Raw genomic sequence first — 22636 nt, forward strand, 5'->3', positions numbered from 1 at the left:
TATGATTGGATGCCAGGTTGAAATTTACAGGTACAAGTGGATGCCACAGTGGATGTTGGATCAGTAGAGGCTTTGCCCCCAGAGCAAGTTTTTGCAGTGCAGAGGCAATGCTGTTTAAGGCAGAATTTGCTGTGGCTTTTCAGTCCCTTCTGGAGCATCAACAGGCCGCTCCAAGCACACACTGGAACTGGAAGAGGTGCAGGTTAAATAACGGTCAATAAGCAGAAGTTGAAGCCCAGAATAGAACTAAGAGAATGCCTAGATGAACAGTTATGCCCAATTAAATCCAGAACAACATTTTCTGACTTGGTGTTCGTAAGAGCCAGCCTTTTATTGTATTATACTGGGATGCCAGTTACTTGACCAGAAATCCATTTGCTGCAGTATTAAGAAAGGTGTTAGCCTGCTTGGGGTACAATACAGCAAGATTTGGTAAGTATTCCTTCAGGAATGATGTGGCAACATCTGCAGCTTTGAAGGCATTTGATTCACGGAGGGGTCCAGGTGACCGGGCTCTGGCTAATATAATGTTATATAACCAATGCCCACTCTTCAGTGGGGACTAGCAGGGCAGGGGGAGAATACAAGCTAAACCTCTTTCTGCTTGCAATTTTCAGGAGACATTGGAAACAAGATGATTTGCTGCACTTGATGATAGTGCACTGAGCCCACAAGAGGACAGGAGAACACCAGGTGGATCAGAGCTGGGCTTCAGGCTGCAACAGTCAGCTTTGGATGACTGCAGGGGAGGGGCATGTTGTGGCACAAGCTAATGCCTTTCCTGCACTCCCTGATGGGAGAATCACATTCATCTAATGTCTTGATTATTCATTTAATAGAGAACGATCTTGGGGTTTGTACCAGGGTGAATTATAGTGTCAGAATTTAACAGGAACGTAGGCTGGATTATCCACTAGTGGCTGGGCACCAAACGAGGTTTGGTTAAAGATGTTTGCAAAGCAGGTATTTCAACTCTGCTAGTGTGAATCGGGCCTGGACCAATTGGTCACTGATCTATTTTGGTGAGATGACAACTACACACAGAAAAATCAAGTACGATGTTTCTCAGCTCTACAAGGAAGATGAGCACGTTGAACAGATACAAGGACCTGCATATGACTGTGATAACTTAGACTGCATTGATGGGAGACTGCACAAATGGATGGCAGATACCAGAAAGTGGTGTGGGGGTTATGGCCAAGCTACTTACTGGTGCCCCCGGTGGCTGGTGTGCAAATTAAGTCATTTTACAGCAACTAAAGCAGTGCTTAATTTGTACCATGGCTTGCCAAGGCTGAGCCCTGGCACCTCTAGGCTTGGCAGTTCATAGCCCTGGCACTTCTGGGCTTGCCGCATCAGTTACAGAAGTAAAAAAAAACTGCTTGAGCCCCAGCAGCTAATTGCTTGAGCCCCGGCATCTCTTTCATTACAAATTAAGCACTGAACTAAAGGCATAGGTTTTTTGACTGACTTTTTTGAAGGTATCTCTGTAGACACCTTTATGTCTACACACATGGCTTTTTCTGACCCAAAACATTTTGATTCCCCTCATTTTTAGGTTTCAAAAAAACAATACATTTAAATCAGTGAACAATTACAAGTTTGAGAGAAGAAATTGTATTTCATGCCTTGCCAGAGTTTGCAGAGGCTATTTGAGCTTTGTTGTGAAGAAATATTGTAGTGATTTGTTTGTTTGTACCAAACTTTCTCCTCTCTATTCCCCAAAGGACAATGTGTTTATCAATGCCCTTCTTTTGATGAACAAACCAATCTACATGCCAACAGCACACTTTTAGCAAAAGTGAACATGCACATTATTTTGCATTTCTGCAGATTATATTTAAATGTATTAGACAAATTAGGATTACCAAAACAGCATACACCTTAAATGCTGATTCAGCAATTCAGCAATATCACACTAAATCTTCCTTATGCTTCAGACAAAAGTTTCTTTTAAACGGAGCTCAGATCTTCATTCTTGCTTCTCCATTATATATAATTCATCTCATCCACTCCAATGCTAACTAGCTGACCTTAGTAAAAATCTTGTTTACAGCACACGTGCAACGTTTCAAAAACTTTTTACTTCTTTCCTGATCAAGAAAGTTTCTCAAGAAAGGTTATTGTGATATATAGTAAACAGCCATTTATTCTGTAAACAAAGAGGAAAGCCTTTTATTTTGCCATACAGTTCAATATTTACATAAATAGAGAGAGAGAGTCTGAATCAGTGTTTGTTTCTTTATATGTATATAACATTAACAAACACTGATTCAGACTAGGCAATATTTATTCTTTTGAGGCTGCAAAACCTCTATTATTAAAATATTTACTGGCTTTCAGAGCTATAGTAGTATATTACTGTCCATAAGTTAAAATAGCTCCTTTGTTCAATACTTCCTGAAGCCAAAGGAAGTATTTCAGTTTATGAAAAAAACCTTTTCATCACTATTATTGACAATCCAAACCAGCCATTCTTTGTTTGAAATGCTCCTGAAACTTTCAGTTACCCATTTAATAAAGGCTTCATTTAGGGTGCTCTCTATCTAACAGGAATAGTCTGAAGGACAGATTATCAGGCTATTTCCTCCTTGTTCCCAGCCCAGCAGGAATGGTTATAGCATCTTCCACCAAACCTTCACAGCCTTGGAACATTCTTGGGGAGGAATGAAGCTAAAGGTCCTTCCTTAACCCCAACCAGAAAAATGTTTTGGGGGAGAACAGAAGAGAGTCACTCTGCTCCCCACTGGGAGCTACAGAGACAGATGGCACCACACACTCCACTTATAGAAGGCCTAGCAGCTGCCATGACAACTATGGGGCACTACATGTACCATTGCCTTGGCAGCTCCCATTTGAGGGCAGTTGTACACTGGGGAAATGCTAAGATATTTTGCCATGTGATTTTTTTTTAAGCTATATTAAATGCAAAGGAGCAAATATATTACTGTAAATAAAAGTTACATTAGAATGAAGATTTAGCTACTGTAATACCCAACAAGTGGTTTAAGATATCAATCTTGTTTTTTTCCTGAACTTTCCTATTTCAGAATTGTTTTCTTCTCATTTTGGTTGATTGTCATTTTTCCATCTATACTAGAGCAAATATAAATCCAATCACTTGTTAAGGAGGGAGATTAAGTTCAGTAATTCTTCTAAAATGGCTGACCTACTGAACTCTTAAAAAAAAAAAAAGTGTTCCCTATGTTGTAATAAATTGGGCCTACAAATTTACTCTAGTGGTGAGTTCAACTGTAAGAAGTATGTAAAGATTCATAAGATATCACAATAACCTATAACAAATGTTGATGTGAAAAGATATGAAAGGGAGACAGAAATACTGAATTAGTCCAAACAAAAAAGCTTCCTAATATAAGCCAAGGACTGTATTCACATCCTGCATGGTAAACAAGAGAAGTGTGGAATCATAAATCGGTGCATCCAAACTGGTGTGTCAGAAAGTAGGCCTAACTGGTGGACAAAATAGTGAGGGGATGGGCTATTCCACCCCCCACGATTCCCTTTGGGGGTTCTTAAAGTAAGAGACTTGGGGGGGGGAGAGAGAGGAGGAATTAGCTACCGGAGCAAACTTCACCATCATAGCTACCACCCCCACAATCCCCTTTGAACCCTGAGCCTTTTGTCACACTCATCCTGAGAGATGTCCTGACCAGACTGGGACCTAGATGACATCACCACCTCCACCAGCTCCTGCTGAATCCCAAATACCACCTGGGATGAAACAGGATTGACTTAGACAGCAGCTCCAGCCCATTTCAGCTAACTTCTCTTTTCCCCAAAAGGACAATTACCATCTTTGATGCCATCTAAGAGACTGTCAAACAAGGTAGGGGGCAGAAAGGGTTTCCGTCTAAAACATCTCTCCAGCTAAAGGAAAAGGGAACACAGGATGGTGTTAAAATGAAAGCGTTATTTAATACTTTACATTGCAAATGCTTTAATTGTTTTTCCTCCTTTTCTTTATCTTTAATAAAAGATTAAAAACAAATTTGTAATGGTGTGTTTGCCAGGGTAATAAACAGGCTGAGGTCTCTGTACACCAAACTCCAGTATTAAACAGTTACTTAACACTGTTTAATACTGGACAGTAACTGGGTTATGTTAACACCATTAGCCTCATACTTCATCTAAATTAATACAACATTCAATACAAAAAAACAAAAGTAAGATGGATCATTTAAAAGTGCATCAATGTAGCTTTTAAATTAAAATCAGAAAAGGGAATACTTTAAGCATAGAATACATCATGCACACATGTCAGTAGTTCTGGATAACATTTATCTCAGAATCTTAAAGGAATTAGCTCTGACATGCTGACACATATTTCATAAGTGTTATGTAAAATTATAAAGAAACCATAGGGACTGACAAAATTCATGTATGGGGGTGGAGGGGAGAACAATTCTGGCAATGACTGATCAGTAAAACTAAATTTTAGTTCCTAATAAAATAAAGAAATTTGGATTGGAGAAGAAGGGAAGGGATTAAAGACCTAGATGACAATAGAACAATAAATGTTGACAAGAACTGGTTTATGAAATAATCATAATGTAACACTTTTCATCCAAAGATCCCAAAGTGCTTTACAAATATGTCAAAACACTCCTGGAATAGAGGCAAGTATCATATCCCATTTTACAGATGGGGAAACTGAGGCACAGAATAGTTAAATGGACTTGCTCAAGGTCATACACCACGTCAAGTGACAGGACCAGGAACAGAACAAAGATCTCTACTCCCAACCTCTGATCTCCTCATCAGACCACATTCCCACATATCAGATTGTAAAACTGGGGGACGAAGGACATATGGTATAGGTAAAGAGCATCACAAAACTAATTCAAAATTACTTGGATATGAATCATATGAGCATTGTCATATTGACAAAAGACTTGCTGAAAGACCATAAACAAAAGTACTATCAAAGAGCAACGTACTAAATTGTTTGGAGATTCCCAGAGAGATGTGACACAGGTCTGCATTAGGCCCAGATTTAGCATTTTCATTTAAAACACAAAAATGTTAACTGGGAAACGCTGCAAATACCTTAAAAAAAATGCAACAGGACAGAAAAATTAGAAAACAACTACTAAATAAAATTCAGCCTGGAAAAAAACACAAGCTTATACCTCTGGTGAAAATGTCTGTTAAACAGAGACAATTCATGAGAGGGAGATACTTGGAAAGCAGCAGTGCTGAAAGAAGCCTAGAGGAGATAGTGAACAAATTAGATACGAGCTGACAGCGTGATAAAGTGCAAAAATGATTTTGGGCTGCAGATGAAAGAGTCTTCAATCACAGACCAAGAGTAAACAGTCTATTTCCATACTATTTCTAGGTTCTGGTGAGACTGCATTTAGAACGCTACATACTGTCCAGGACAATTCGGTCCTAAAAAAAAAAAACATGTAAAAGTTGGAGAAAAGATAAGAAGCTGTGGAATTTGGCTTATGAAGAAATCATATTCCATTATCTAAAATGTCCACTGCAAATATCTTGAGCACTGTGCAATATTACAATAATAAAATAAAAACAAGTGTCCAAAAAGCCAGCCACTCTTTAAAACAAAAGAAAGTTAGTTAAAAAAAAGAAGAAGAAGAAGAAGAAGAAAAGCAACAGCCCTAAAAAGAGGGAGAACCCAGAGGAAACACCCTCTCCCAAAAACTGGCATCAATTAGCTGACCAGAAGCGAAATGTCCTGAAGACAGCTGCAGTCAGGTTCCCTTTAGCACTATACTGTTGTTCCTAACCCACCCAATAGAAATTTCTGCACAGAAGCAACAACAAACTGGGCAAACTCAGCTTAGAAGAGAATTAAGGTATGATCACTCAAGTGCTTCAAGGTTAAATCATTAAGTGCATTATAAACTAACAGTAATGTCTTGATCTTTCAGAAAATTAATTATTTCCTCATCCCATTCCAAGAGAGGAAATATTGCAGGGCAACAGCCCAGCTATAGTTAAGGTTCAGACCAGGTTTCTATTTAAAGCTTGACTCTTCCAAGTGCACTAAAATCTATACAGTTACTCGGATTGCCTTGAAATCTGGTGTGCCTCATGGGTATGCAGAGTTCTCTTAATGACCTAAATTGGGGGCCATTTGACCAGGTGGTTCCTGAGATATAGCCTCTGGGAAAAAATGGCTTTTCTTAAAGTTGAGAGATTCTGGCAACCTATTTTTGGTCATAGAGATCAAACAAGGGCTCAGATTATTGCACCAAGATGCCCAATACTCAAAGGTTACCCCAACAGAGTGCATGCCACTCACCAGTTCTTTGGGGTAAATCAAATTAAAAGATTTCAAAAATATTTTGCTTTTCCAGTTTGGCTAGTTGCAAGACTCATGCATTAATTCTCATGCCAAGTTTATTATCCTGAGCATGCATGGACAGAAGAATTAACAGGACTGATAGCCTTCAAATTTTCACGCCAGCTGGAGAGCCAAGGGAATAAGCAGGAGTCCTATGAACCTGACCCACTCAGCCAGTGTCAGTCTGAGTCCCACCTGGGGCAGAAACCTGGAAATGGATGGGATACATTTTTGCTAAAACCTCTCTCTATTGGGGGAAAGTAATCACAGGGTCTTTGTTTGTTTTTTTTAAACTGATATGTGAATGCTTGTTGGCAGGATAAGGGCGTTTTATGGGATGGAGGAGTGGAGGGAATGGGGATGGGTGGTAGGGGAGGTGAGTGGGGCTGGCAGGCTCAGGTGATGGGTGCTGGGAAAGGGATATGGGGGTGAGTGGCAGGACAGGGGGAAGAACAGGAGCAGGGTCACCTGTCGGCCCACATTCTTCCTGTGTGTACGCGCCAATATATGGGTTGTCTGAGCCCCCACTCCTTACCCCTCCCTTGTGATCTGGGGGATGTGAGAGTCCCGCTCTCTACCCCCATGTGTGTGCCAGGGTCTGGGGAGCCCCTGCCCAACCATAGTGATCTGATTCTCCCCTCTCTCCCTTCCCATGTAAGCCAGTTTCTGAGGGGCTTGCTTTTCAGGGGGTGTCTGAGCCCTGCTCCCTGTCCCCCCCCCATGTGTGCCAGAATCTGGGAGGCCCTGACCATCTATGGGGATCTGACCCCTCTCTCCCTCATGTGAGCCAAGTTTGGGGGGGGGGGGAGGGTTGCTGTTTGGGGATTGTCTGAGCCCCTTTCTTTACCCCTCCCATCTAAGCCAGGATCTGGGGAAGACCTGACTCTCCAGGTGGGAACCTTAGAACACTCAGCGCATACATTAAGAACACACTGCTGGCACTGAGTGAGTGGCTGAGAACAAGTATGCTTGACACATATCAGATGAGAGTTTCCATCACTGTGCGCAGGGAGGGAAGGCCGGCAAGAGGACACCCACTGCTATGAAGGGAGACATTAATGTGCCTCGGAGGCATTGTTTTAGGCTGTATTCATAACCATTCGGTATTCTTTTTCATTGGAGAACATCACATTGAGGACATCTCTCTTAGCCTGCAACTTTGAAGTCTCAAATCTACCTGGGTAGAAATCTGAGACTGGACTGTAAACATTTAGGAACAATCCACCACTCTGAAGGTTTTTGAGGTTGGAGAAATGCAATCTGAGTACAGCAGAATATTCAGAACATGCTGAAACTATTTTTGACAAGAAAATAAGTTACACATGCAAATGCTCACTGGAAGGGGACAGGTGATTAGAGGTGCAAAAGTAGATGGTAATAGGGGAGGAGGGGTTTGGGTCTGCTGGGAGGGATAGGGGTATTATGGGGAGGGGGATGAATGGGTGATAGGAGCGGATAGAGGGGCTGGGAGGCTCAGGGGAGGGGAGAAGACAGGAGGGGTTGGAGAGCAAGTTAGGGTTTGGGTGGGGGGCGTTGTCAGCCCTGAATTCTCCCCTTCCATGTGTGTGGTGGGATCTGAGTGACACCTTTGCAGGGGTCTGAGTCCCTCTCCCTGCCCATGCAACTTTAACTCTGCCCTCTTTGGGCAATGCCAATAACACACACACTCGCACTCTGTGTTTTTGCTGTTATGGACAGGCACTACATGCACTTGCCCTACACTCAAAACACTGACCCTACTTCCCTGACAGAACACCACAGTTGTAAAATTTAACCATTTCATAGCCTTGTACAACCCTTTCACACAGGATACCGCCTAAACCTATACTTTTCCCTACCCATTCTCATATCCACAGACTGCTTGCGTAGTCCAGCTTCCCATTGACAATATCCATGGCAAGAAGATCCCAGTGCCCTGATACTGATACAACCTACACAATTCTGTACTGAAATGATGCAGACTGAAATCTCAAAAGGTACACATATATCTGGTTCCTTTGAGAACACATGTGATAGGGATCTCCTCCTATCACAATCACAGCTCTTCCAAACTACTCCAACTTATTCCTCCACCAAACAATACAGCTACACTTAACACAGTAAATGCAGCTGGAATCAGGGCGGGCTCTGGCTTTTTTGCCGCCCCAGGCAAAAAAGCCTCCGGCCGCGCCCCCCCCCCCCCCCGGGGGGGGGGGGGGGGGCCGGGGCCCCGGGGGGAGGGCGGTGAGCCCCGGCGGGGGCTCCGCTCTCCCCCCGGCGGCCGGGGGGAGGGCGCCGGGGGGGGGAGGGCGGCCGAAGCCCTGGGAGGAGGGCGGCGAGCCCTGGCGGGGGCTCCTCTCTCCCGTCGGGGGGAGGGCGCCGAGCCCCGGGAGGGGCTCGCCACTCTCCCCCCGGCGGCCGGGGAGAGGGCGCGGGGGGGAGGTCGGCCGGAGCCCCGGGGGGAGGGTGGCGAGCCCGCTCTTCCCCCGGCGGCCAGAGCGCCGCGGGGGAGGGCGGCGAGCCTGGCCGTGGCCCCGCTCTCCCCGGGGGCCGGAGTGCCGCGCCGCCCCCCTCCAGGTGCCGCCCCAAGCACCAGCTTGGTGGGCTGGTGCCTGGAGCCGGCCCTGGCTGGAATTCATGCAGATAATTCCCAGTGGCTGTTGGCAGGTTGAGGGGTGTGGAGTTGAGGCTGCCTGGGTGTTTACCTTACCATCATATTTCCTGGTTTTCAGAAGTTTGAGTTTTGCTGAACTCAACATTCTGGAAAGGCATGAGCTATCACCAGACAAATTAATTAATGGATAACCATTAAATGCCCCCCCCCAACATTTTAAGCACAGAACTAGAACTCCAAAAAACTGGTTTCTATTTATGGTTCCTCTTCAACCTCCCCATATGTAAAATGGGGATGTTCTACATTACTTCCCTATTTCATAGGAGTATGTGAGGTTTAATTCATTAATGTTTTTGAGGTGTTAAGACTATAAGGAGTGCCATAGAAATGCCGACAAGTTACCAAGAAGAGGGACAACTAAATCCAAAGCTGTTGTAGCTTATGAATATAAGTAGAAATAATTTATAATAGTACAGATAATACCCATTCTGCAATATTACAGCAAAATTGTCTTGTATGTGGAGAGAAATCCACACCAACTCCTGAAATCTAGACCTGTTTCATAACCAGCTGTTTCATTCTCTGAATGCCAGAAGTACATAAACCACCATTAGAGTTCCTCAAGATGCTGTCCTCAACCTAGAAGGCATTACTTCAGTCTTATCCTGGATCAGCTTAAATCAGCAATCCCTGATCCAAATTGAAACATCTGCCATAAAATCAAACAGCTGGAGACTGTGCGCACACACACAAAAGAGGCAGTGAGCCAATTATCAGCAGCATACTGGAGGTACCTTAGTCCATATCCTCCAAAACAATTGGGAGGGAGGCAGATGACACCCCAATAGTGATTTTTATCTGTGTGTAGACTAAGAGCAGTAGTAGAACCCCCACTGCTTTAGTCACTTAACTTGATTCAAAGTACTCAAGAATATACAGCTTTGGAAAGGGGATAAACTGGATAACATAAGAAGGTCTGATGTATATGATTGGGGACATCCTTCTCAAGTGATAACATATATAGGAACAAAAACAAGGAAAATGCAAGTATAAGAGCAGTTAAATCAGCCCATTTTCTCATCATTTATAACCTAAGAGCAAACAAAAATTGTTTGATTTAATAGATTTTTTTTTAAAGGAACAAAAGCTCAAAGTAAGATGAACATAAATGTTAGCGTGCAACTGAAGATGCCCAAAATGAATATTTTTTACTATCGACATTTGGGGGGGTGGGGGGGGGGGTAGAGAAGAACAGAGTCTTCATCCTTTAAAACCAATTGCTCAAAGGTTTTAACTCCACATATTTAATCATGGTTTATCTTGTTTAAACTGCTTTGTTCAGTTCTAAACTGATTATATATTCTTGAGGAAAAATACTAATTAAAAGAGAGCATACTGAACTTTTACATCATGCATCTTTTACATCACAGCAGTTTTAATTCTTACCAAAGGATTAAGCAAACAAAAATCATAGATCTTGTAAATTTCAGCAGTGGGCAAGATTATTTAAGTTTAAACCAAATGCAACATATCATATCCATTCTGTTGTATACACACTAATACAACAACTCCTCATTAGAGCAAGTTGGGCAATTTTAAAGGAATTTGGGGGAACATACCAGTTGCAACTAAACTTCATCCAGAAAGTTTCTCATGTCCAGAATGGAACTTCTGGACAAAACTAAGAGAGCACACACCAGCCCAGAACAGCCAAGAGCCTGGTGGGTTTGGCAAGCATCTGGGATGTGGGAGACCACGTTCAAGTCCCTACTCTGCCAGATCTGGCTATTCTGGAGTAAGCCTCTGCCTGCTTTTTCTATGAAAGGTCATGTTTGTGTCCCAGGACAAGACGAGAACATTTTTGAAATATCAAAAGTTTTCACAGGACAGGAAAACCATTTGCAACTCAGCAGTACTCCTGACAAAACACACATGAAGGTACTGAAAACTGTACCCAACATCCATTAGCTGAAGGATTAAACCATTTGCTAGGCTAAATCACACCAGAGCCCCAAACCATACCCCTGCCAAATTTATGCTTAGCAGCAATGCTACTTGGACACCCAAGTGCATGAATTAGGAGCATGGTGTCTCCCATGCCCTCCACCTTCTACCCCATCCTCTTTCTTCATGCTGAGTACTCCTTGGTTCACTCTTCCTCCTCTTTCTCCCATGAACCTTTCCCTCTTCCCCTCACCTCCATAATACACATTCATTATCTTCTCTCTACCACTCACCTTGCCTCTTCCACTCTCTCTCTCTCCCTCATAATGTTGGAGAAAGAGAAAGTGAAAGGGATAGAAAGTGGTGGAGATAAACGTGGGGCAGGATGATGAATAGGGAGAGACAGACAGACAATGGAGAGGGAATTGGTGAATGAGGGAGCAAATGGAATTGGAAGTTTTAAATTTCAGCTTAGACAGTTATTCATTTCACAGAGTGGGAGGGAGACAAAGACTGGAGGAAGAGACACCGTAGAGAGTCCCCTCCCATTGGCTGGTAGCAGCAGTCATAGGGCAGGAGGGAAGAGGAGGACAGTGCTGGAGTTAGGGTGACCAGATGTCCCAATTTTATAGGGACAGTCCCGATATTTGGGGTTTTTTCTTATATAGGCTCCTATTAGCCCCCCACCCTCTGTCCCGATTTTTCACACTTGCTATCTGGTCAGCCTAGCTGGAGTCCTGTCCCGCTGGCTGGGTGCAGGAGCATAAGGGAGAGGGGTTAGCCACAGAGCATCTTTCCTCATTTGAAGAAGAAGAAAAAGTTAAAAAGTAACAACTCTAGCAGTTCCACTCCACTCCCTTCCTCTCCCCAGCCCCATTGGGGGGCAGGGAGGTTGGGAGGGAGAAAGCCACAAGACATTGGGTCAGACTGAGCTCTGAATGTAATAAACTAAGGAAGGTTCAAGAGAGGAAGAAAACTCTACATTCTTAATATTACCATTACTTCTCATTTCTATAGTGCTTTATATTTTCAGAGCATTTTGCAGACAGTCAACCTTCAGAACACCTTGTGAGGTAGGTGGATATGAATTATCCCCATTTTACTCATGAGAAAACAGATGGAAATGAAGCGACTTGGTGAAGGCCACACTGCAAGTTAGTGGCAGAGGCAGTATTAGAACTTAGGGTTACCTGACTCCCAACTCTATGCTCAGTTGTTATGTTCGTTCTTATGTTCAGTCCTCCAAACTGCACTGCCTTCTAAGGCTACAGAATTTCTGCCCAGTCATTCTAATGGGCATTAGACTCCCTATATTGTGGACAGAGCCCTCCCAACCCCAAGCACCCTAAAATCCACAGAAAAATCCAGCAAATCTTTGGGTATGAAGAGAGGCCAGCACTTTTGAGCAAAAGACCACATACTACTCCCCAGGCTTTCTATTCTCATTATGAGCATCCTTCCTTAGAATCCATGCTGCCAGGAACAAATGCAGCTGGGTCAAATCTACATACCTATTTTTTGACAGGACAGTTTATATAAGAAAATGCTGAAAGAATTAGCTCTTATATGAGGATATCTATGACTTCATCAGGGGATAGCGCCATAGAGAGCAGCTCTCATCCAGCTTCGCCCCTGGAGCTTAGACACAGAGGGAGCAGGGATGATGCTGCATTGACTCAACCCCACTCCTAAATCTTAGATTAGTGGAGCAAGGGTATCCAATCCTTTCAGCCTCAAGGCCAAGCATATAGTTGCAAAAGAGATCAAAAGAACCACAATCAATAATTTAGGATGGACTTGTTGTCCTGTTAAAGCAATGCTAAGGGAGGAGAAACCTATTGCAATTCCCCTAACGGAGATTCCCCCAGCCCAGCAGGAATAGCTCGTTTCTACATTTCTCTCCGAGAACCCAGAGCATAGGTGACATATGGTCCCTTGGCCACAGAGTTGCCAGCTGGTGTAAATGACAGCAGCCTCCAGGCTCTTCTAGTCAGGGTTGAGAATCTAGCAGGAAATCAGAGTCCTAATTTGTTTTTGGTTCTCAGCATCTCCTTCTTCCCTCCACTCCCCAACCTGCTGTCATGAGCGTCTGCACAGATGAGCAGATCCTTTGCTAGGAGCTCCCATAGGCTCACGCAGAGCTAGTTTAGCTCCTGTGCTGTTTTCTCTGGGGTTCCCACAGACAACGGAACAGCCAGAGTTTCTCTCGTCCCTCCCTTGCAATGCAGCAGGCAGCCAGAAGGGGAGTAGCTTCTTCAGGGAAGAGACAGCAGCTGCCCAGAGCACTCTCAACTCACATTAGAGCTGCTCCTACGCCTGCACAGTAAGCAATGGGGGGCAGTTAGAGAGGTGGTGCCCCCATCCCTGTGGTGATGGGGCTCATTACATTTTTCTGTTTAAAGCTCATCGGGCATGACCTAGGGAGCACATTTTCAGTTGATAATCAAGTGCCTATTTTCTTCCCAACACCATCACCCTTGAGGACTGCAGGTTGGACACCCCTTGACTAGTATAATAATCAGATTATAAAGTGACCCAAGACCCAGCTGCTACTATAAGAGACCCAATTAGTACAGGACAATTCACTCTTGCCCTCACTTTATTTAAGATGGTCAATATCCAGAAAGCAGGATGGGTGGAAAGCCATTGCTCAGGGAAGACAGCCTTGAAGGAAAAAAGGGACTATGCAATAAACAGACAAGTAGATAAAAGGTGGATGGTGGTACATGGCAAGTATACCTCAGTGTTCAAACATTCCCCCCAAATCTCCCTCCCAAAAAAAGATTTTGTAGGGAAAAAACCCTTAAAAACAAGAACTGATAACAAGTATATCGATATTGTTTTCAGTATTCTGAATTTCACTTTCTTCACCACTTGTCTGCCTTGAAATAGGATCTTTATGAACACCGCTACCTCGATATAATGCCACCCGATATAACACAAATTCAGATATAACGCAGTAAAGCAGTGCTCCGGGGGGGCGGGGCTGCGCACTCGAGTGGATCAAAGCAAGTTCAATATAACACAGTTTCACCTATAACGCGGTAAGATTTTTTGGCTCCCGAGGACAGCGTTATATCAAGGAAGGGGTGTATTTTGATAAAGAGAGAGATTGGAAGTTTGTCTAGTTTTTCTATATCCTTTATTGACAAACTGCATTGTAATTTCTTACATGACTACTCTGCAGGGCCAGGTAGGTAGGCAGAGCTTCAGAGTCTCAATGCGTGGATGAGACGATGGTGTAGAGAGGAGGGGTTTACATTCATTAGGAACTGGGGAAACTTCTGGAATGGGGGGAGCCTATACAGGAAGGATGGGCTCCACCTAAACCAAAGTGGAACCAGACTGCTGGCACTAAACATTAAAGAGGTTGTAGAGCAGTTTTTAAACTAGGAGATGGGGGAAAAGCCGACTGCTGCAGAGGAGCATGTGGATCGGACAGAGACTTCTCTTAGGGGAGAGTCTAATGATAGAGAATCTCCAGGTTATAGTCAGGGGCAGAGGATGGAAGAGGATAAAGTAGGGGCCAGATCAGATGATAAACATTCAAACAAAAAAGAATCTGACACATCAGAAAAGGGCAGACAAATAAACAGTGACAAGTTTTTAAAGTGCTTGTACACAAATGCTAGAAGTCTAAATAATAAGATGGGTGAACTAGAGTGCCTTGTGATAAAGGAGGATATTAATATAATAGGCATCACAGAAACCTGGTGGACTGAGAGCAATCAATGGGACACAATCATTCCGGGGTACAAAATATATCGGAAGGACAGAACAGGTCGTGCGAGGGGCGGGGGAGAGTGGCACTATATGGGAAAGAAAATGTACAATCAAATGAAGTAAAAATCTTAAGCAAATCCGCATGTTCCATAGAATCTCTATGGATAGAAATTTCATGCTCTAATAAGAATATAACATTAGGGATCTATTATCGACCACCTGACCAGGACGGTGATAGTGATGATGAAATGCTAAGGGAAATTAGAGAGGCTATCAAAATTAAGAACTCAATAATAGTGGGGGATTTCAATTATCCCCATATTGACTGGGAACATTTCACTTCAGGACGAAATGCAGAGATAAAATTTCTCGATACTTTAAATGACTGCTTCATGGAGCAGCTGGTACGGGAACCCACAAGGGGAGAGGCAACTCTAGATTTAGTCCTGAGTGGAGCGCAGGAGCTGGTCCAAGAGGTAACTATAGCAGGACCGCTTGGAAATAGTGACCATAATACAATAGCATTCAACATCCCTGTGGTGGGAAGAACATCTCAACAGCCCAACACTGTGGCATTTAATTTCAAAAGGGGGAACTATGCAAAAATGAGGGCGTTAGTTAAACAGAAGTTAAAAAGTACAGTGACTAAAGTGAAATCCCTGCAAGCTGCATGGGCGCTTTTTAAAGACACCATAATAGAGGCCCAACTTCAATGTATACCCCAAATTAAGTAACACAGTAAAAGAACTAAAAAAGAGCCACCGTGGCTTAACAACCATGTAAAAGAAGCAGTGAGAGATAAAAAGACTTCCTTTAAAAAGTGGAAGTCAAATCCTAGTGAGGCAAATAGGAGCATAAACACTGCCAAATTAAGTGCAAGAATGTAATAAGAAAAGCCAAAGAGGAGTTTGAAGAATGGCTAGCCCAAAACTCCAAAGGTAATAACAAAAAGTTTTTTAAGTACATCAGAAGTAGGAAGCCTGCTAAACAACCAGTGGGGCCCCTTGATGATCAAGATACAAAAGGAGCGCTTAAAGACGATAAAGTCATTGCGGTGAAACTAAATGGACTCTTTGCTTCAGTCTTCATGGCTGAGGATGTTAGGGAGATTCCCAAACCTGAGTTGGCTTTTGTAGGTGACAAATCTGAGGAACTGTCACGGATTGAAGTGTCACGAGAGGAGGTTTTGGAATTAATTGATAAACTTAACATTAACCACATCACCGGGACCAGATGGCATTCACCCAAGAGTTCTGAAAGAACTCAAATGTGAAGTTGCGGAACTGTTAACTAAGGTTTGTAACCTGTCCTTTAAATCAGCTTCTGTACCCAATGACTGGAAGTTAGCTAATGTAACGCCAATATTTAAAAAGGGCTCTAGAGGTGATCCCGGCAATTACAGACCAGTAAGTCTAACGTCTGTACCAGGCAAATTAGTCGAAACAATAGTTAAGAATAAAATTGTCCGACACATAGAAAAACAAACTGTTGAGCAATAGTCAACATGGTTTCTGTAAAGGGAAATAGTGTCTTACTAATCTATTAGAATTCTTTGAAGGGGTCAACAAACATGTGGACAAGGGGGATCCAGTGGACATAGTGTACTTAGATTTCCAGAAAGCCTTTGACAAGGTCCCTCACCAAAGGCTCTTATGTAAATTAAGCTGCCATGGGATAAAAGGGAAGGTCCTTTCATGGATTGAGAACTGGTTAAAAGACAGGGAACAAAGGGTAGGAATTAATGGTAAATTCTCAGAATGGAGAGGGGTAACTAGTGGTGTTCCCCAAGGGTCAGTTCTCGGACTGATCCTATTCAACTTATTCATACATGATCTGGAGAAAGGGGTAAAAAGTGAGGTGGCAAAGTTTGCAGATGATAGTAAACTACTAAAGATAGTTAAGACCAAAGCAGACTGTGAAGAACTTCAAAAAGATCTCACAAAACAAAGTGATTGGGCAACAAAATGGCAAATGAAATTTAACGTGGATAAATGTAAAGTAATTCACATTGGAAAAAATGCACAGAAAATAACCCCAACTATACATACAATATGATGGGGGCTAATTTAGCTACAACAAGTCAGGAAAAAGATCTTGGAGTCATCGTGGATAGTTCTCTGAAAATGTCCACGCAGTGTGCAGAGGCGGTCAAAAAAGCAAACAGGATGTTAGGAATCATTAAAAAGGGGATAGAGAATAAGACGGAGAATATATTATTGCCCTTATATAAATCGATGGTACGCCCTCATCTCGAATACTGCGTACAGATGTGGTCTCCTCATCTCAAAAAAGATATACTGGCACTAGAAAAGGTTCAGAGAAGGGCAACTAAAATGATTAGGGGTTTGGAACGGGTCCCATATGAGGAGAGATTAAAGAGGCTAGGACTCTTCAGCTTGGAAAAGAGGAGACTAAGGGGGGGATATGATAGAGGTATATAAAATCATGAGTGATGTGGAGAAAGTGGATAAGGAAAAGTTATTTACTTATTCCCGTAATACAAGAACCAGGGGTCATCAAATGAAATTAATAGGCAGCAGGTTTAAAATAAATAAAAGAAAGTTCTTCTTCACGCAGCGCACAGTCAACTTGTGGAACTCCTTACCTGAGGAAGTTGTGAAGGCTAGGACTATTACAGCATTTAAAAGAGAACTGGATAAATTCATGGAGGTTAAGTCCATTAATGGCTATTAGCCAGGACGGGTAAGGAATGGTGTCCCTACCCTCTGTCTGTCAGAGGGTGGAGATGGATGGCAGGAGAGAGATCACTTGATCATTGCCTGTTAGGTTCACTCCCTCTGGGGCACCTGGCATTGGCCACTGTCGGTAGACAGGATACTGGGCTAGATGGACCTTTGGTCTGACCCAGTACGGCCTTTCTTATGTTCTTATGAATCAAAAGACACACCTCCATCTCTTAAATATGTTATTCAACCTTTAATATCTAGGGAGATGTCTCTAACAAAGGAATTAACATATCATAAATATGTGATATTAAACTAGAAAGATGGAACATTACAACGAAAGCTCATTGTCCTCTCTCCCCTTCCTCTACCTCAGTGGTCCTCAACTAGGGGTAGAGAGAGGACTTCCGGGGGTACATCAACTCATCTAGATATTTCCCTAATTTTACAACAGGCTACATAAAAAGCACTAAGCAAAGTCAGTACAAAGGAAAATTTCATACAGATAATGACATGTTTATTATTGCTCTATAAACAATACACTGAAATGTAAGTATAATATTTATATTCCAATCTATTTATTTTATAATTATATGGTAAAAAATAGAAAATAAGCAATTTTTCACTAATATGTGCTGTGACTTTTTATATTTTTATGTCTGATTTTGTAAGCAAGTAGTTTTTAAGTGAGGTGAAACTTGGGGGTACACAAGACAAATCAGAGTCCTGAAAAGGGTACAGTAGTCCGGAAAGGTTGAGAGCCACTGTTCTACCTAATGAAGATGGAAGTTGGGGTTCCCTTATCTATATATCTCCCTCTGCTGGATGGGACCCCTATTCAACTATTCCTCCTCACTTCAAGTTCAGTAGCTTCTTTTCCTCTCTATCCTCTTCACCAGGGGAGGAATTATATGGCTCCTGTTCCATTGGTCTGTTTTTCCTACATCCCTCATGCTGTCCAATATACAAGCCCCAAAGCAGTATGAATACCGCTATTATGATTGGTATTCCCCCTTGCCTTGTTGGAGAGTCAGCTAGAGGACCACAGCACAGGGCACATGTACAGATCTTCCCAGACCCACATGCAGCTCCAGAGTCATGGGATGAATATCCATCAACTGTAGAGTAAGAGGCTATGTTCTCCTTCTAAGTATTTCTTCACACAATGCACAGTCAACCTGTGGAACTCCTTGCCAGAGGATGTTGTGAAAGCCAAGACCATAACAGGGTTCAAAAAAGAAGTAGATAAATTCATGGAGGATAGGTCCATCAATGGCTACTAGCCAGGATGGGCAGGAATGGTGTCCCTAGCCTCTGATTGCCAGAAGCTGGGAATGAGCAACAGGGAACGGATCACTTGATGATTACCTGTTCTATTCATTCCTTCTGAGGCACCTGGCACTGGCCACTGTCGGAAGACAGGACACTGGGCTAGATGGACCTTTGCTCTGACCCAGTAGGGCCATTCTTATATTCTCTCCACCAATCAACCAATCACAAAAGTGTGCTAAGATATGGCACTGGATTTCTAAATCCTTCAGGAGCAGATCTAAAACAAAGGCTATGATGAAAGAGAACAGACTATGATGAAGAGATAGCACCTAAACCTTTAATTTCCCTTCTTCTATGGCTGAAGGCAGTCAGGAAGTATTTTGTAAAGCTGCTGAATAACAATAGGCAGTGTGAGAGGAGAGAGGGAGTAGATGACTCCAAACCATAAGCAGCTGGGGAAAAAAATACATCCAGAGAAACAGCTGTACTGATGGAGTACAACTTCTGGCAGTGTGAAGAAACATAAGTATAAACACTCTCTAGGGTTTGAGATTAGAACTTGGCGTTCGTTTTGTGACAGTGATAGAGGAAAACAAGCTAGCTTTAAGACCGCACGATAATATACAAGACTGGCTTAGGTTATAGTGAAAATTAGTATGTTGGTCTCAACCAAGGCCCTGGAACGTTTCAATATGATCCATATAGCCCAGAATACCATAGTGACACTATTGAAAATTACATTATTTTGTTCCCATATATTCTGCAGTGGTACTAGAGAAGGGGGTGTGTGTGAGTATTTATATTTATTTATTTTCTAAACCAAAACTTATATATTTGGGTTCCTATTGTTACCATGATGTCCACATCAGAAATGCCTAACATTTAAGATAATGAAGCCAAGCAGAAGCTAGAGATGAGACAACGAATGAAATTCTGCCTCTAACAAAAAAAAATCTCTTATCTAGACAACTGTATTTCTGATACCCTGTGAACAATCTTTCAACATGCATAATTCAAGAGTAAACTTTCGTCTGAGCTTTGTAATACCCTCAAGAACCTTCTGTACTTTTAAAATCTTTTTCTGGGAGTAGTCTGCTTTTGATGCATGAGATGGAAGATATGCACAATAATCCTCCACACACACGAGAACAAAACTCTATTAATTATAAACACAGAGGAAGGATGGTCTAGCGATTAGGGCATTAGCCTAGGAACTGGAAGACAAGAGTTGAAGTCCCTACTCTGCCAAAGACTTCCTGTGTGATCTTGGGCAAGTCAGTTAGCCTCTGTGACTCAGTTCTCCACCTGTAAAATGGGAATAAGTAGTACTGCCCTTCCTCACAGAGGTGTTGAAAGCATAAATATATTGATGCTTGTGAGGTGCTCAGATACTGTGGTGATGGGGACCATAGAAGTACCTTAGATTGACCTGGTTGATGTGCAGTTTGTCCACACTAAACATGCAAATGACATATGAATCTTACAGTGTTTATGCACCAATGGCTTATACCTCTGATATATTTGTAACTGAAATTTTTTTGAAAACAGAATGAAGTTCACTAGATCTTATGTTGCCATATAAAATTATAAATATTTGGGCAGCTACTAAAAAAAAAAAAAAAAAAAAAAAAAAACTTATAAGATATGTCACTTCTATAAACTGCATGATGTGCTTGTTTTCTTTAATTTTCTGTACCCTTCCTATGCCTCTGATCACACAACCAATCAATAAGCAGCAACAAACTGACAAACTGGCCAGAATAGATCACACAAACCACACCCACCCTGTACAACCTGAACACCACAGTAACAATCCAGTATGAAAAAAAAAATTGACCAAAAATTATGTGCCTTGCTGCATGCTTTGGAACTTAGTAAACTCAGGCCAAAAGGACTGCTATACTGAGCAAGTTCTACAGAGAGAACACATCTGCTTTCTACTGATAACATCCTGCCTCAAGCCCTAAAGGTGGTACACATCTGAGAACTGTCAGCAAAATCATATCAGGTGACCTTAGCCATCAAGATGATGCATAGGGAAAGAGGTTGCTCTAGTGCAGCCATGCCTCACAGCATAGGGCTCTGCTGATTAAAAATCAACATTTTCAAGAAAACCAGAAAACAGAGAGAAAGCAGTGCATAGCATCTCACATGTGTGATGTGTTCATGCCAATTCATTCCACTAAGGAGGGCCATTTCTTTCCCAAATTCAACCCTGCATATCACTACTATACCAAGAATACCCTAATCTATTGAGAGAAAATCCAACCACTCACTTCATTCCCCAAACATTTTCTCATTTTTTGCCTTATTTTCTCTGTTCAACCCTCAGCTCCACTGAGCCTTCAACTCAATACATTCAAAACAGATCTCCACCACCTCTGTCTCAACACCAACTCCACATTCACCCTACTGCCATGAACCCAAGAGTTTAACTCTGGTGGGCAACCTGCAGCCCATCAGGGTAATCTGCTGGCGGGCCGCCAGACAGTTTGTTTACATTTGAACTACACAATGTACACTACATATCTGAAGTTTGATTTTTTAAAAATGCCACTATTTGAAAATATGTTCCACAAAACTCAAGAACCTGTAGACCCATTAAAACCTTTATAAGGAAGTTCTGAATTGCAGTTGAGATACCTTTCTTAACTCTCCGGCTACATCCATTGCCTGGATATGTTCTGATGCCCTGTGTTCTAACATGGGTAGGAACTACACAAAAGTTTTGAATGAAGATTTTAATTATCAAATTTCTGAATCAAACTATGGATATTACATTACTACTTACCATATGTGCTGCAGTATCCAGATACAATGGGATGTGTTAAGGATGTAGGTTTGAGCTTTTACTCAGAGCTTCCTGGGTTCTGTGGATTTAAATGAAAGTTTAATTTGAACATACAGTACTTTTTTAGTAGCTTTTAATATACAGTATCATTTAGAAACCTTGTTACGAGGATTTATATAATGTCACAACTTACACAATGGGAGGGGGCAACGTTTCTATTATATATTCATACACATTTAAGTCAGGGATTTAAGTTGACTGTGGGATTGCAGGAATCGCATGTTTTGTATCAAAACATATGGTAGAAATCAGCATTGGTTACAGTTAGCAGGCTACGCTCCTGAGGCAGCACCGGAAGCAGTGGGAAAGCAATGAGAACCACTGTTCTTGTAGTATATTTTCAGCTAGAGGTGATCCACAGAGAGCATGAAATTTGATCGCCCCAAAGAAAGAAAATAGCAAAGCAAAGTGGGAACAGTGTGGGGAAGAAAAGAGAAGAGATGTGACTTTAAACTGGACCAGTCATTGCCTTAAAAGAAACCTGATTATTACAAATTCCACTCAAGATTTATGTTAGAACACAAGGCATCAGAAGATACTCCCTTCAGATAAAAAAAAAATAAAGCTTTGACAAATACTTCAATATGATGGGTAGTGTCTTGTGGTGGTGGTGGAGTACCCCCACATGCACAGAAAGAAAGAAAAAGCATGGATTTGTGTCATAACTATAAAGGGAAGGGTAACCGCTCTCCTGTGTACAGTACTATAAAATCCCTCCTGGCCAGAGACTCCAAAATCCTTTTACCTGTAAAGGGTTAAGAAGCTCAGGTAACCTGGCTGACACCTGACCCAAAGGACCAATAAGGGGACAAGATACTTTCAAATCTTGGGGGGGGGGGGAAGGCTTTTGTTTGTGCTCTTTGTTTTGGGGGTTGTTCGCTCTTGGGACTAAGAGGGACCAGACATCAATCCAGGCACATCTTTCTGAACAAGTCTCTCATATTTCAAACTTGTAAGTAAACAGCCAGGCAAGGCGTGTTAGTTTATCTTTGTTTTCTCAACTTGTAAATGTACCTTTTGCTAGAGTGTTTATCTCTGTTTGCTGTACTTTGAACCTAAGGCTAGAGGGGGGTCCTCTGAGCTCTTTAAGTTTGATTACTCTGTAAAGTTATTTTCCATCCTGATTTTACAGAGATGATTTTTACCTTTTTCTTTAATTAAAAGCCTTCTTTTTAAGAACCTGATTGATTTTCCTTGTTTTAAGATCCAAGGGGTTTGGATCTTGATCCACCAGGAGT

General features: G+C 42.3%; 1 protein-coding gene across 2 annotated transcripts in view; it reads right to left on the bottom strand.

The window, feature by feature from the left end:
- Window positions 1–22636, bottom strand: part of SESTD1 (SEC14 and spectrin domain containing 1) — a 114120-nt gene that overhangs the window by 88325 nt on the left and 3159 nt on the right. For both annotated transcript variants that reach the window (XM_024204053.2, XM_024204052.2), the window contains exon 2: window positions 21339–21417. The gene's annotated coding sequence lies outside the window, so the exon portion shown is untranslated. The remainder of the gene's footprint in view (window positions 1–21338; window positions 21418–22636) is intronic.

This window comes from Terrapene carolina, unplaced genomic scaffold, assembly GCF_002925995.2.
Source record: "Terrapene carolina triunguis isolate 2854851 unplaced genomic scaffold, T_m_triunguis-2.0 Scaffold62, whole genome shotgun sequence".
NCBI lineage: Eukaryota > Metazoa > Chordata > Testudines > Emydidae > Terrapene > Terrapene triunguis.